Below are 16,398 nucleotides of genomic sequence, written 5' to 3'. Positions count from 1 at the left end.
TGTGGAATTCAATCCGGTCTTGCCCGCAGAACGTTGGAAATCAATGGTGTCAACAACACTATCTCTCCATGGTTGCTTGGCGCCCAGGTAGGCTAGGTGTAACACCCCCTAAAACATTGTATGTGGTGTTTCAATTCTCGACAAAAATAATACTGCTTCTATATTTTGGACATAAATTTTTATAGAATAATCCAAATTAGGTGATTCAAATTTTTGAATAACCCCAACGGCATTACCTAAAACTTTCATGAGACCATATCTTAAAATTCGGAGGATACATAGGTCAAATAAATTAATTTTTGCAAGACATGGTGCTGTGATGAAATTGAGTGTTTGTAGAAGAAAAATTATATCTCACGGTAGGATGCTCCAAATCAGTTGATTCTTGAACGACATGAAAGTATACTTCTAGATCTATAATTCATATGAAGACACCAAATCCTAATTAGGAAGTATCTTGTTCAAACGCAGCTCCGAAAAAGGGTATTCCGTTAAAAGAAGGTTCATCTTACCAATCATGGAAAGATCTAGATTCATTTGACTCACCCATGACATCAATAGTCCTCCATTTGACATCATCCATAAGATCACAATCCTCCATTGAATTTTCAAGATCATCCTTTGTAATTATTTTTATTTATTATTAGGTCCCTCCTCCACACTTATAAATATCCACCTTATTTCCTCATTTTATTCATCAAGCTTTCTCAAGAAACTCTTCTCTCTATACACTTCTTTATTCATTCTCAAATATAGTTTTAGTTTTTAGTAGTATAGAAATACTATTCCGGTGATTGTTATGCTCCGGGTAGTACACAAAATGATCCGACGAGGAGAAAAGGCTAGGAGTTCAAGAGTGATCATTGAATTTTTCAATTTGGAGTAAAGCTTTGAATTCCAGGTATGTAAGGTTATTCATAGCATTGGATTGAGTTCGTCCATGAGCCCAATATTTAAATTCATCGTAATTGAGTTATAGTTGAGTTTTACCCAAATCTTGAATTCTAAATGAATTAATTCTTCTTCTATTGAGTTAGATATATTTATGCATTAAGATTATTATTTTTTTATCTCTCATATTATTGAAATTATTGTTTGTGGCTACTTTCCCATGAACTCTAATTGATTTGATGTTCATGAATATTTTTACATGTGTTTTGAGTAAAGATGTTGACTTTTAATATTTATTGACAAAAAGAGTGATTTGAATTAATACTATATATGTATTTTATTGAGTTTTGAAAGAGAAAAAGAATTGAGTTTAAATGAATTTGAGTAAATGATGTTTTGAGCAAGATGTTTTGATGAGATGTAAATAATGTTTTGAAGTGTAATGATTGATGAAGAGGTAATAAGATGAGTTTAATATTTTTTCCAATAAGATTAAATGTTGATGTTAATATGAGCACATATTTTGAGAGTAATATTGAGCACCGAGTTGGGTAAGAGTTTAATTGATTCAAACCCTAGAACTACGTAGCCAGCGTAGGATGGAGGCTATATCTCTTAAGTCCCAAAAATAGAATTTCGATGATTGGATCCAAGATGGTGATGTCCTTTACCCTGGCAAGGTATTGGATGGATGTGGTAACGACATCGCTTCTTTATTTCATCACTAGTTCATAAGTGATGGTTTTCGGTTAGAGAAACTCCCAACTGAGTAAGCATTTCTTCTTATTATTATTTTTAAACTTGCATTATATATTGATGTTGAGATGATGTTGAGTTCTGAGCCGAGTCTTCCTAAGAGGAGTTTCTTGATATCTGTCCTTACTTTCCTGCTATTTTACATACTCGTACATTCCATGTACTGACGCCATTCGACCTGCATCGTTTTATGATGCAGATACAGGTGTTAGAGATCCTTAACAGGCGCATCGTTAAAGATCATTACTTACTAGCTATTTGATAAGTCCTTCTTGTATTCAGAGGAACTCTTTATCCTTTTATTATTGTTGAGTATTATGTTTCTTTTGAGGTAGCCATTGACATGTCATTGGCACCATCTGATAGTGTTAGAGGCTTAATAGACAGAGTTTGATGATGTAATTGGAGTAGTTCTCCTTTGAAACTACTTCTTCTAAGGATTATTTCTTTCATTTGATGTTGATGATGGCGAGCCCACATAATTATTTTTATTTTCACTTAAGTCTTTCGCTGATGAACGAATGGGTGATGAGACCAAGTCGTTCTCTTGGGGTCCAGAGATGGTTTCTGAGTGCTGACCACGCCTAGGGTACCCTCTCAAGGCGTGACACTAGGATTCTCTTTTATGAGTAGTAAATCTATACCTACTATGTAGTATCGAAGGGAATTTAATGAGAACTCATATAACTAAGCTGTGGGTGACGGATAGAAATTTGGTTATGTTAGCATCTGATTCGAATGTGACCTGGTAAAAAGGTGCTATAATAATTTGGGAATGTATTTTTGGTGGTGATATTATTGTATATAGACGGTTATTGTATAATGGGCATAATATTGTGTGCAGGAATATAAACTAAGTAGAGATTAATGATAAGCCCTAAGGGTTTGGTTATGTGGGTGTTGGTTGGGTTCCCGAAATTGTCTTAAGGGTGTAATTGTGTTACTCATGATATGCCTAAATGTGTACCAATAAGGGAAACATGTTAGTTTTTATATAAATGATTACATTGTTGGTTTGTTGTGATGAACCTATTCTATTGATATAATGTGATCTATTATTGGTATTTTATGGTTGGTTTATTTAACTGGATCGGGTAACAAGTTCCGATACATATATGGGTTGGGTATCATATTCCGGCACATATTTGGATCAGATATCACATTTCGATATATTTCTGAATCGGGTGTCACATTCTGATACAAATATAATTGGATTAGGCTCTCTGAGAGGGCCAAACATGTGTGTGTGGATGATCCCATGAAAGGACTTAATGATATATGTATTTTCATGTAATAATAAGGTTAGTGGTAAATGAGCCATGGACCAAGGACCTGTAAGTGAACCCTTGAGTTGAGGTGTGTTAGTTATAAGGAACTATGATCTTGAATAAACTTATTGGTGAATGAGAGAATGGGCCTTGTTATACCTGGATGTGATCTATATGGTATAATCGTATTTTATATTTATAGACTTAGAAGTTGAGGTTCTAGTTGTCAAAGAGTTTACCATCGTGATTTCCACGAGTATCTGTTGTAGGGGTAGTGGCTACCTAAAACTCGCGTGAGTTAGAAGTGTGGTTGTGAGATGGATATGTCTTATGTTGTAAGACAGTGAGACTAAGACTAGTGAAGGTCTGGTGAAATTATTGAGTGGTTAAGGTTGTTAGGTGAGAACTGTTATAGTAAATAAACAGTGGTATGGTAGCTCATAACCCACAAGTCTTAAGTTGTAACTAGAATGGTAGTGGAACTCTGAAGTGTAGAGTGGTGAACACCTTAAGGTGGGAGTAAGGAGGGTACTTGTTTGGTTGGGGTGGATAAATTGATGAAGTTTAATTATTATGATATCTCTTATTTTTATGTTCATGTATTATGCGGTGGGTATTAGATTGAACGATAGCGCCTACCAGTACCTGTTGTTTGTACTGATATTACTCTTTTTATGCCACTTGGCATAGTCTGATTGTCAGGTCAGTTATGTTCCTTAGGTGAAGACGAAGGCTATTCTCCAACAGCTTCTATTTTTCCTTCCTTGTGGTGGAAGTTGGGTCATTGGTCTTTTATTTATTTTCTACTCGCAGAAGCTCTTGTACATGTTTAGACTAGTATTCTTGGGGTTTTTTCTATAAATTGTATAAGATAGATTTAATATAGCTTTCTTTAGAAATCTTGGTTTAATTACTAAAGTTTTTAATTTAACTTCCACAATATTTTCCTAGAAAAGTTATGGGTTCTCCTAATTAGGGTGTATAGTGGGTGCCTGTACGGTCCGGTGGATTGGATCGTGACAAAAAATGTTTGAGTTTTGATAATAGGATACTATGTTTACACTTCGTATGAAGATTGATAATCAAGATCCATTTATATGAGTTCATGAGGAATTAGAATGAGGAAGTCATTATAATGAAAAACGATGAAGGGAAAAGAATAATTAGAGAAAGGGTAAATTAGTCCTAATGTATTTTATTTATATTTATTTTAAAAGGTTTAAAGGATGGTTACAAGAAAATTAAAATAAGATAGGTAAATGTCATATTAAAAATCATAAGGGAGGTCACTGTACGTAATAGAGCAAAACTTGGAGGAAGCTAGTCTTCGAAATTATTCTTAAAATATATCTCCCCCAACTTCGTGACTATATTTTATCAACACGAGATTCTACCGTCTCCAAAAAATAATATGTAAGCCTTAAAGATATGTGTGCGTAGCTGCCCCGAAACAAATCTTAAAAAGAGTTTATTAAAGAAATCATTCTATTATTTGAATGAGAGCCTACTATTTTGGCATTTACACCATTGCTTATTTGCTAAGATCTATTAATTTAATTAATAATTGGAGAAAAAGAAGTAACTTTTATTTGAAAAAAAATAAATTCATATATATATATATATATATATTTAGCATATATTCACTAATTGGTGATTCAAAACTTCTCTATATATCAAATTTAGGTATAAATTTACCTAGGTCGTATTTTATAAATTATGTAGTGATTAAATTCATTTATCGTCTATAAATTAATTTGTGCAAGTCTAGAAATGAAGCTTGGCAGCTCCCTAATTGTGTGTGCCTAACTCTAGTGTAGATAATAATTTGTGTATGAATTGGATGATAGCAAAGTAAAAACGTGTTCATGTAATACTCCATTGAAATTAATTAAGTCAGATCTCTAAATGCATAATACATAAAATGAATTAGGCCAAGAAATTAGAAGAACCATTCATAAATAATGGAGTACTAGCTTGGACAATAACGTTTGTGCATATTTAATTTTAAAGCTTGGAATTGCTTTGATTTAGTCTCTCTTTAATTAAACATCAAATTTCTGTTTCTTTTTAGGAAGAAAATTCTTTTATTATAATCCTTTATAACTGAAATATAAAAATATAGAGCCAAACATTAAATTCAACACAAGAAATAGTAAGACGACGTAGATAAACCAGATTTCAATAAGACCAATAAAACTTATGTACTATATTATCTAATCGTGTTTAATTAAATTAATTAATGAAATGAAATTAAATTAAGAGGAAAAGATTACTTCAAACATTTCAAAAGCAACTGCAATAATTTTTTTTTTTTGGTTCTTACCATTTAGGTAGACTAAGCAATTCCAATGAGTTCGGAATCTAAACGATGGAGAAAATGTCTAATGGATCGAATTAAAATGTAAAAAAAATTAATAATATATATTTATCCTCTTATAAAGATGAGACTAAATATTTTTGAAAATATATATCTTTTGCAAAGTTTAAATTAGAAAAGAAGATAAATTACTTGAAAAATGACTAGATATTGTGTGCAGGAATATAATGGACATAATATTGTGTGCAGGAATATAAGCTAAGTAGAGATTAATGATAAATCCTAAGGATTTTGTAGTGTGGGTGTTGGTTGGGTTCCCGAAATTGTCTTAAAGGTGTAATTGCATTACTCATGATATGCCTAAATGTGTATCGATAAGGGAAATATGTTAGTTTTTATATAAATGATTGCATTGGTGGCTTGTTGTGATGAACTTGTTCTATTGATATAATGTGATGTATTGATGGTATTATATGGTTGGTTTGTTTAAGTGGATCAAATATAACATTTCGACACATATATAGATTGAGTGTTATATTTTGAAACATATTTGAATCGGGTGTCATATTTCGACACATTTCTGAACCAGGTGTCACGTTCCGACACAAATATAATTGGATTGGGTCCCCTGAGAGGGCCAAGCATGTGTGTATGGATGATCCCATGAAAGGACTTAATGATATATATATATTTCCATGTAATAATAAGGTTAGTGGTAAATGAGTCATGGACCAAGACCTGTAAATGAACCCTTGGTTTGAGGTGTGTTAGTTATAAGAAGCTATGATCTTGAATAAACTTATTGGTGGATAAGAGAATGGACCCAGTTAGGCCTGGATGTGATCTATATGGTATAATCGTATTCTATATTTATAGACTTAAAAGTTGAGGTGCAGTAGAGTTACTGCTCATTTCTTCTTTCATCTCTCAGATCTGAGTTGATGGCTAGAGTTAGCCATGGAGTATTGTTAAAATCTATCTCAACTAGAGTTAGTTGGTGTAGTGGGTAGTAGAGGTGCTACTTAGTGATTAAAGATTTCAGGTGTCTTAATAAGAGGGAAGGGATTAAGAGTTTAATCCTTAGGATTGCAAGAGGTTGTAATCATTTTTCTCTACTTGTTTGATAATGGAATTTGGGTGAAATCATGTGAGACAGGTTGTGGTTTTTCCTTCCTTGAGTAAGCAGGTTTCCACATAAAACACTTGTGTGTTTACTTTTCTATTCTTTATTGTTCTTACTGTAGTAAGGGACCAAGCCGAAAATTTACTTGTAGAAGCATATAGGCCATCAATTGGTATCAGAACAGGACTTTCTATAAGGTTAACACCTAGAGAGGATCTTGAGATAATGGTTGCTCCTATTAATCTAAAAAAAGGACAATCAATAATTCGACCACCACGTTTGAATGGCCAGCTCTATGGTATGTGGAAGACTAGAATGCATGATTATATCATGGCTGAAGATAGTGAAATGTGAGACACTATGTTAGATGGACCATATGTTCATATAAATGAAGTAAAAGATGGAGAGATTATGAGACTTGTTCCCAAGAAAAGAAAGGAATACAATGAAGTTGACAGGAAGGAAGTGGAGAAGAACTATAGAGTAAAGAAGCTGCTCATTTGTGGTATAGGACCTGATGAATATAATAAAATTTCTGCTTGTGAATCAGCAAAAGAAATCTGGAAGTGTGTAAGGACTGCAAATGAAGGTACTATTCAAGTGAAAGAGCCAAAAGTGGATATGCTAATCACTCAATATAAAAATTTTACTAGAAGGAGGATGAGTGTATCCTTGATATGCATACCAGACTTTCTTCTATTAACAATGAACTAAGGTATTTGGGAGAACCTATTCACCCTAGTAAGTAAGTCAAAAAGGTGTTGAGGGTATTTCTCAATAAAGTAAAGGATTTGAAAACCCTCACCATAGATGAGCTGATTCGTAATTTTCAAACTCATGAGCTCAACAAGCAATAAGATTTTTCCAAGAAGGAAATAAATAAAGATAAATCTATGGCATTCAAGGTTGTTCCCAGTGATGACAGTGATGAAGATGAAGACATGGCATATCTGACTCATAGGTTCAAGAAGATAGTGATAAAGCAAGGAAGATTCATAAAAAAAGGAAACTCAAGTAGGTCAACTATTGCTACTGATCTGTGCCACAAGTGTGGCAAACTTGTCATTTCAATAAAAAATGTCCAATGCACAAGATTGATTACAAGAATTATGTTAAAACTTTGGTGACACAAACAAACGGAGAGACTAGGTCCTAAAAAATCTAGGAGAAGAGTTGCTGTCAATTATATTGTCAAACAAGATCTTACAATTTTAGGAGACTCGTCAAGTGAATCTGATGAACCTGACCACCCAGAACATATGTGTATGACAGCAGCGGAATATTATGAAAGTGTTTTCGACTCACTTTTTGGCCTCATGGCAAAATCAGATGATGATGAGTATGATTTTTTTTTTTACGGGAACAGACCCTACACGAGGCTCCCACCTCTCGTGCACAGTCAGGGGTTAAGCAACACCCCCAAGCCTTAACATAAATAATCAAAATAAAAATACATGGAGGGGGACATAAACCTTACCTCCGATCCTATGGTGGTTCATAAGTCGGCTAACCTATTAAGGTCGGCCAACTCATCTCCGATACAAAAAAGAGACTAACTATAACTAGAAAGCAATAAACCTGTGAGAGGACTCCTCTCGGTACAATTTCAACTATGAAAGCATAAATGAGGGAGACTCTCCCCTTCCATGAGAAAAAAGGAAAGTAACCTACACTAGTCCTATTCCAACTATGCTACGTACCAGACATAGCTACATTGAAGAAGAACAAGTATACGAAACTTCTATCTCGCATTAGATGGGAAAATTCTTTTCATCTTTGCTCTTTTTAGTCTTGTCGTACCAAGTAAATCCAGGTGAATTATGCCATTGCATCAGAATTATGATCATCAGCTATGGGGGCTGAAAGGAGAGGAAGTCTATGGAGCTATGGTAGTCAACAGCCTTTGATTTGTTGTGGAGGGAAGTGTAGCTGCATTCGAACACCTGCATGGTAGTCCAAATGTATTGTTGTTGTAGGCCTGCACCTGCACAGACAGATAAAAACCAAAAACATGCACAAGCAACCAAGTCTGGAGGTTGCTGTACATGGGAGGTTGGTTTTGGCATCTGTTGTTGCTGATGCTGTTGTACTTCATTTTTCAATTCTGCACTTTCAGCTTCAGCTCTGTGGTTGAGTTGTTGTTTGGTGTGTGGTTGAGCAGTTGTTTGGTGTTGTGTTCCCACAGTATGTATATGAATTTGGTGGAGATGTAACATGTTACAGCTACTCATGATATTATTGTTGGTTCTTGGATGTTGTCTATGAGGTTGTTGGAGTTCCATCTGGGCTGTATCTCCAACCACCTGCATAAACAAAGAAGCAAACAAACAAGCAAACACACAATCCCAAGACCAGTTCCAAAAGTGTTGAATGTGATGCCATTCCTCTGTTGCAGTTGGCTTCCTCAAATTCTGTATTTGCAAATACCTGCACAAGCAACTAAAGCATACAAACCTGCCAATCTGCAGGTTGCTGGAACTAATGGCTGCAGGTTCCCTAGGCTGCTTGTTGGTCTTTGTTTTGAGGTGGTTAGACTTCTTGGAGTACCTGCACAAAAAAACAAAACCAACAAACTTGTATATGTTTCTTGTCTGCTGTAGGTTGTTGTTGCTGGGGTGAGTTGATAATGGAGAATGTGGTTGGCAAGCTGATTGTGTTGCTTTATAGCAGCCCCAGGTTACTGCAGCCTTGTTAGGATTTCCAAAGGGGGACTGCCAGCTACAATGATGAAGCTGAGGATGACTGCTCTTGGGGCTCAATGCAGATTCAAGGAAGGGGCTGTAGCTGGGGTATCTGCATAGACAAACACAACCTACAAACTTCACAACTAAAGAGATCTGCAGGCTTCTGCATCCATGTTCCTTGTGTGCTGCAAGTTGGTGGAGTTGTTGCTGTGGTGTGTTGATGTTAGAGAATGTGGATGGAAGGCTGCTCCTTAGAAACCCCAGGACATTGCAGCCCTCATAGCAGTTCCAAAGGGGGCCTGCATAAGTGGACAAAGGCCATGTCCAAAAAGAAGGAGAAGAACAAAGCCAGATGCTATATTGGATGTTATGGGATTGTGTCTGTGAAGTCCTGGTGATCAACTCCAGCTTCTGATGGAATAGCTCCCCAGTTGTTGATGTTCCTAAGCAAAAACAATCAGCCAAAGACAAACAAACAAACAAACACAAAAACCAGGAGGAAGTTGTTGTTCTGCACAGTCCTTGTGTAGGCCTCTTAGTGAAGGTATTTGTTTTGGTGGTTGTATTTGTGATGTGCTCTATGTAGGTGTTGGGAACACAAGTTGATAAGTCCATCCTGACATCTGCATCTACACAACAAACAAGAACCAACAAGAAAGTAGCTGCTGCAGGTGTTGAGCTATTAGAGAAGGCATAGATGGAGTGGATTTGTTCCTTGTCTGCTGTAGGTTGGTATAGTTGTTGCTGGGGTATGTTGATAATAGAGAGTGTGGTTAGCCAGCTGAGTGTGTTGCTCCATAGAAGCCTCAGATTACTGCAGCCCTCATGGCAGTGCCAAAGAGGTTCTAAACACAAACAATCAACCAAAGACAAGCAACAAAGCAAACATGTGTTGAGCTGCTGCAGGTGTTGCATGTGTTGAGCTGCTGCAGGTGTTGAGCTGCTGCAGGTGTTGTCCTCTATGTACTTATTGTTAAAGCATGTTGGTGTATATCTCCAACAACCTGCAAATACACAACAAATAACCAAGGACAAGCAAAGACCTGTAAAGGTTAATAGAAAAGAATGGATCTCACAGAGAATTTTGGAGCCTGTTAGCATATTCCATGTCGCTCGACTAACGTCTCCACTTATCCGTTTGAGATGAAACTTTCTGGAGTTTGCATATATATCCTTTCCTTTAGACATGCAAAGTTTGAAGGCTTGTTTCCCAAGTTGGAGCTTCCAATTAGCAAAATTCTTCCTTTTTAAGCATAAGACAGCTGATTGTTTCAAGCTCGCTCGCCTAACGTCTCCAATTATCCGTTTCGGCTGAAATTTCTTGGGCCTTCTCAAAATAATATATGCTGCAATCCTGCAAAGTTTGGGGGCCTTTGGATAAGTCCACAAGCTGCACCTCACCCTGCACATGCTGACCTGCTGAAGCTTAAGTGCTGCAGGGTGGTTGGAATTTGTGTTGTAGCTTTTCTCTATGTATTTGTGGTTAATGAATGTTGATACATCACTCCAGGAACCTGAAATAATACAGCAACCAAAAACAAACAAAACAAGGCATGCACAAACTAGCAAACAGGAGGGGACCTCAGTGAGAGCTTTGGAAACTATTAACTTTTTCCAAGTCGCTCGACTAACGTCTCCAATTATCCGTTTGACCTGAAACTTCATGATGTTTGCATATATGGCCTTTTCTTTATCCCTGCAAATTTTGGAGGCTTGACTCCTAAGCTGGAGCTTCCAATTACTAAGTTTCTCTCTCTTTAGGCTTAGGACTGCTGATTTTTTCAACGTCGCTCGCCTAACGTCTCCAATTATCCTTTTGAGCTGAAACTTGTTGAGCTTTTCCAAATTAGTATATGATGCAATCCTGCAAAGTTTGGAGGTGTTTGGACATGTCCACTTGGTACAAATCACCCTGCACCAACAAACAGAAAAGCACAAAGGCAAATAATTCTGCAGATTATAATAGCTACTACTATTGTCTTGTATGTGTTCCCTGAAGGTTGCAGTTTTGTGACTTTGTTGCTGCAGGATGTTGTTGCTGAGTAAGGTAAGAGGCAGGCTGAGATTGCAATACAAAGGGCTCCTTATGCATGATCCTGTGGTATTGCATCCTTTAGCAGCCATCCAAAATTGAGTTGCAACAGTTGGATTAGGCAAACTTCCACTTGTAGTTTGTTTCATTCTGCTACTGCTGCACCATGGGGCACCTAAGTTTGTTTCTCCAAGGGTCCATATGCTGCTGCTCACCTTGAAATTTTCCAGACCTGCAACTACCTGCATATGCAAGTGGAAAAGAAAAGAGGAGATAGGTACTCTAAATCCTAAATCTAATGGTAAGGAGATTATCCTATAAACGCAGTAAATTAGGGAGACTCTCCCTTTTTCAATGGTCCTGATTATCATTATTAATATCAGCTAATATTTCATGGTATGAAGAAGTTCCTTCAATGTGGTTGATTGATCTTCTTCATCTTAGTTCTCCTGAAGCTAGCCATGCCAGCTTTGTCCATTTTGTAGTGTCCCTTGGTCTCTCTTGGAAGCTGCTGAAAGCTGTAGTAGTGTTGTGTATAGCTTTTCATGTGGCTTTCCTTTGAGAGTGAATCTGCAGTGTAATTAGCTTCCCTAAAGATATGCCTGAACTGGAAAGTCTCCAGTTTGCTAACCAATACCTGTAGTTCAGTAGTATAAACAATAATGTTCCATGGAGGTTTAGCCTCTTGTTTGAGCCACTTGATTAGAAGTTCAGAATCCACTTCAAGGGCTACCCTGCTGTATCCATGTTGTAGGCACCACTGAATACCAATAATTGCTGCCTGCACTTCAGCTTGGTTATTAGAACCACAGCCTAGTGGAGATGCAAAAGCATATATTAACACTCCATTATGGTCCCTTAGAATGCCCCCTGCCCCTATCTTCCCTGGATTGTTAAGGGCACTCCCATTTGTGTTGAGCTTGATCATTGTAGGCTGTGGTTTAGTCCAGCATACTTTGGTTATTCTCAACTCATGTTGGCTTTTTTCAACCATGGTAACCAAATCTGCCCAATTACTTGGCAAATCAATATATGGATACACAGTGGAGATAAGCATATATAGATCTTTGGATATTGAGAATATTACTCTAGTTGCATTAGACTTCTTGCCTCCATACTTGCATGCACATCTATTCTTCCATAGATTCCAACACACAAAAATGGGGGTGGCCTGCATTACTAACTTATGTAGCTCATTATTAGTTTTGATTAGCCACCACCTTATCAATAGGTTTTTTAGAGGAATGTTGCTGTGTTGCAGACCCCAGTACCCTGAGAAGTGCTTCCATATGTGTTGTGCAAAGTAACCTGATACAAAGATATGCTCTATATCATCAAGACCTGCTCTATAACAATAGGAGCATGCTGCAGGATCCTGTCCAAATGCTACTATTCTGTCATTTGTGGGGAGTTTAAGTCTGAAAGCTCTCCAAAGCAGAAAAGAGGCCTTGAAAGGAATACTATTGTGCCATATGTTGCTGTTAGTGGTTGATCTTGTCTTTTTCTTCCTTACCAACTCCCAGGCTGATGAACAAGTGAAATTACCATGAGAGTTAGGCTTCCAGTAAGCTTGATCCTGCATATTTGGATTGTAGCTGATGGGAGTGCTGAGAATTCTGTGCACCAGCTGAGGGGGTACATGTTTTCTTACTTTCTCTTCATTCCATCCTCCATTTTCCATGAATTCTGATACAATAGAGTTATTCAATCTGGGGAGACTTTCATTGTGGTAAGCTAAGGGACCTACCCCTAGCCAATCATCCCACCAAAAGCTGCTTGTTCCAGACTTAATCCACCACTGTATATAAGGTTCTATATCCTTTTTGTTGCTCATCATATGCTTCCACATTAGGGACTGTCCTGTGTTCCACTTTTTAATGACTGGATGAGCCCTTTGGCAGTATTTTGCTTTAAGGAATTCCCCCCATAGTGTCTTCTTTGATCTGAAAGTCCACCACTATTTGTATTGGAAGGATAAGCACACATCCTCTAATTTTTTAACACCTATACCACCCTCCTCATAAGGATAACTGAGAGTATCCCAAGAGGCCCAGTGATATTTTCTTCTTTCAGTATCCCATCCCCAAAAGAAGTCAGCAATTAGTCTTCTGATCTGATTCATGGTGGTCTTGGTAGGACTGATAGCTGACAGCAGGTGTATAGGAATGGATTGCAGCACTGATTTCACCAAGGTGACTCTACCTCTATAGCTTAACATTTTAGTCTGCCATCCCCTAATCCTGCTTAGAACCTTAGAAACCATACTAGAGAAGTATATGATCCTTTGTCTTCCTATATATAGGGGGCAGCCTAGGTAAGTGATTGGGCCATGAGTGCATTTGTATCCTGTGATCATGCTGACCCTATCCACCACACCAGAGGGAGTATTCAGTGGTATCATGGTTTGACTCTTATCTTTATTGATAAGTTGTCCTGAAATAGCTTCATACAGTTTAAGAGTTTTGGTAATCAGTGTAAGTGAGAAGTTGCTGGTAGATGTGAAAATGATCACATCATCTGCAAAGCTCAAGTGATTTACTTGAGGACCTCTTCTTTCCATCTGGAATCCTGTGTATAAATGATGGTGATGAAGATTGTTGAGAAGCCTAGACAGAACTTCAGCTCCAATGATGAATAAGGTAGGGGATAGGGGGTCTCCTTGCTTGAGTCCTCTTGTAGAGTGGAAGAAGCCATGCCTTGCACCATTAATGATGACTGAGTACCAATTGTTTGACATAATCCTCCAAACCATATCAATCAACACTTCTCCAAACCCCATTTTCCTCATGACCATACAAATGAATGACCAAGAGACCCTATCATAGGCCTTGGCCATATCCAGCTTTATCACCACATTATCCCCAGCCTTTGGTCTCTTAATATTGTGGATGATTTCTTGAGCTAACATTATGTTCTCAGCAATACTCCTACCTTTAACAAATCCAGATTGGTTATCTGAGATTAGCTGAGGCAATATAGGAGCAATTCTGATGCTTATCAACTTAGAAATGATCTTGTTAGTGAAGTTGCTGAGAGAAATAGGCTTGTATTCTGATAGGCTGTTGGGATGCTCATTCTTAGAAAGTAGAGCTAAGCATGCATGAGAAATAAACTTGGGAATACCATGTCCATTGAAGAAATACTGGACTAATCTCAGTAGGTCTTCACAGATGATATCCCAGCATGAATGAAAGAATTTCCCATTCATTCCATCTGGTCCAGCAGCTGATGTAGGGCTCATAGAAAATACAACTTTCTTCAGCTCATCCATAGTAGGTAAGGCTTGCAGGCTCTCATTCTGCTCCTCTGTAACCATCCTTGGAATGCACTTAAGAACATCTTCCCTGATCAATCTCTCTTCTCCAGTGAATATTTTTTCAAAGTGTGCTGTGGCAGCTCTTGCAATATTGTCTTCACCTTGAATAGTATTGCCTTGTTCATCACTAATCTGATGGATGAATAACCTTCTTCTTCTTCCTCTGATAATAGCATGAAAATAGCTGGTATTGGCATCTCCATCTTTGAACCAATGAAGTTGACTTTTCTGCTTTAAGATAGCCTTCTCCATTTTCAGATATCTGATGTACTGAGCATTGATCTGATGTAGCTTGGACCTGTTCTCTTCAGTATTATCACTGATTATTTTCTCTTCAGCTTGTCTCGCCTGCTCTTCATATTCTTTTACTGAAGCAAAGATGTCCCCAAACTCATTTCTTAACCACTTACTAAGAGTATTAGAAACTCTTTTCAGCTTTTGTTGGAAGGTTCTCATTGGATTTCCTTCCACAGGATTATCCCAACATGCTTTTACAGTGCTAAGGAAATTGTCATTGTCTGTCCAGCAGTTTAGAAATTTGAAATACTTGATAACATTACCTTGTTTTGCCCTGCTTTCCATCAATAGAGGGCAATGGTCAGATCCTGTGGAGGCTAAGTGACTGACAGTTGTTACAGGCATGACTTCTAACCAAGAGTCATTAACCATGGCCTTGTCAAGTCTTTTCCAAATTCTAGCATCTTTGTCCCTATTGTTGCACCAGGTGAACTTCTGCCCACAGAACCCCAGATCAGTGAGTCCACATGTTTCTATCACACTAATAAACTCAAAGCTCTTATTCATATTATATGGCTGGCCCCCCATCTTTTCTTCAACATCTGTAATAACATTGAAGTCTCCAATGGTGCACCAAGGCTTCTCCTTACTGGAGAACTGCAACATCTTGTCCCATAAGTCTCTTCTCATGTAATCCTTGCACTTTGAATAAATAAAGGTAATGAGGTAGCTATTAGGACAAGCCACATGATTGATCTCACAAGTGATCTGCTGCTCATCCTGGTCCAAAATGTTGCAGGCAATGTCTTTGTTCCAAAATAACCAGATTTTGCTATTGGAGTTGGACATAACATTATCCATACCTAGCTGAATTCTGTGGAACTGAATTTGAGATTTGTTGGAAAAAGGTTCCAGCACTGCTATGATAGACAGCTTATGAAAGTCTTTCAACCTTTGTAACCTATCAAGGGTCCCCTGAGTATCAATACTCCTTGCATTCCAGCAGATTGTACTAATCATCAGGGTTTTTGAGTTTTGGACCTAGTGTTGATGTTGCTGTTGACAACAACATTAGCAAAACTGCTGATGATACTTTGTTTAGTCTTCTTCTTTGTCTGCTTACTTTTAGAGGGTGGCTCCTTATTTTCCTTGTCTTGCTGACTTTCCTTCTGCAATACAGCTGTCATTGTAGATCTGAATGCCTCCAGGTGATCTTCTTTTTGTGCCTCTTCCCCATGGTCATGGTCTTCCACATCTTCAGAATGAGTGACCCTATGTGCATCAGATGATCCCTGGGACTTAGCAACTAGTTGGACCTCATCCTCATGCACCTTGTCCCTGGATGGGCTGGAAGCCTTAATTTCACTCACAGCATCCTCATCCTTAGAGTCAGTCATTGGTTGATAATCACTGTCCTCTTCATCTTCCAGAGGCTGGTCATCAGAATCTTCCTCATTCTCAGACTCACACACAGCATACTCATCTTCTTGTATGTTGAGGGTGCAGGTGAGCTGAGGTAGATCAGTAGCTCTCTCAGTGATGATTTCAGCTGGATTTCTGGGAGATGTAGGAATGCAATGGGCTTGGAGAGGAGTGATATTCATCCCTACCTGGTCATCATCTAAGACAAATTGTTGACACCCCTGCTCCCCTTGCTGTACTATCACACTGTCCATTTTGGGAGTTTGACATTTCTCAGTTGAGTTCATTTCTTTTATTTTCTTTTTGATGGCTTCTCTTCTTTTCTTGCTCAGCTTATTCTTCTGAACAGTAG

Source organism: Solanum dulcamara, chromosome 3 (assembly GCF_947179165.1).
Source record: "Solanum dulcamara chromosome 3, daSolDulc1.2, whole genome shotgun sequence".
Taxonomy (NCBI): Eukaryota; Viridiplantae; Streptophyta; class Magnoliopsida; order Solanales; family Solanaceae; genus Solanum; species Solanum dulcamara.
This window is presented reverse-complemented; position numbering follows the sequence as displayed.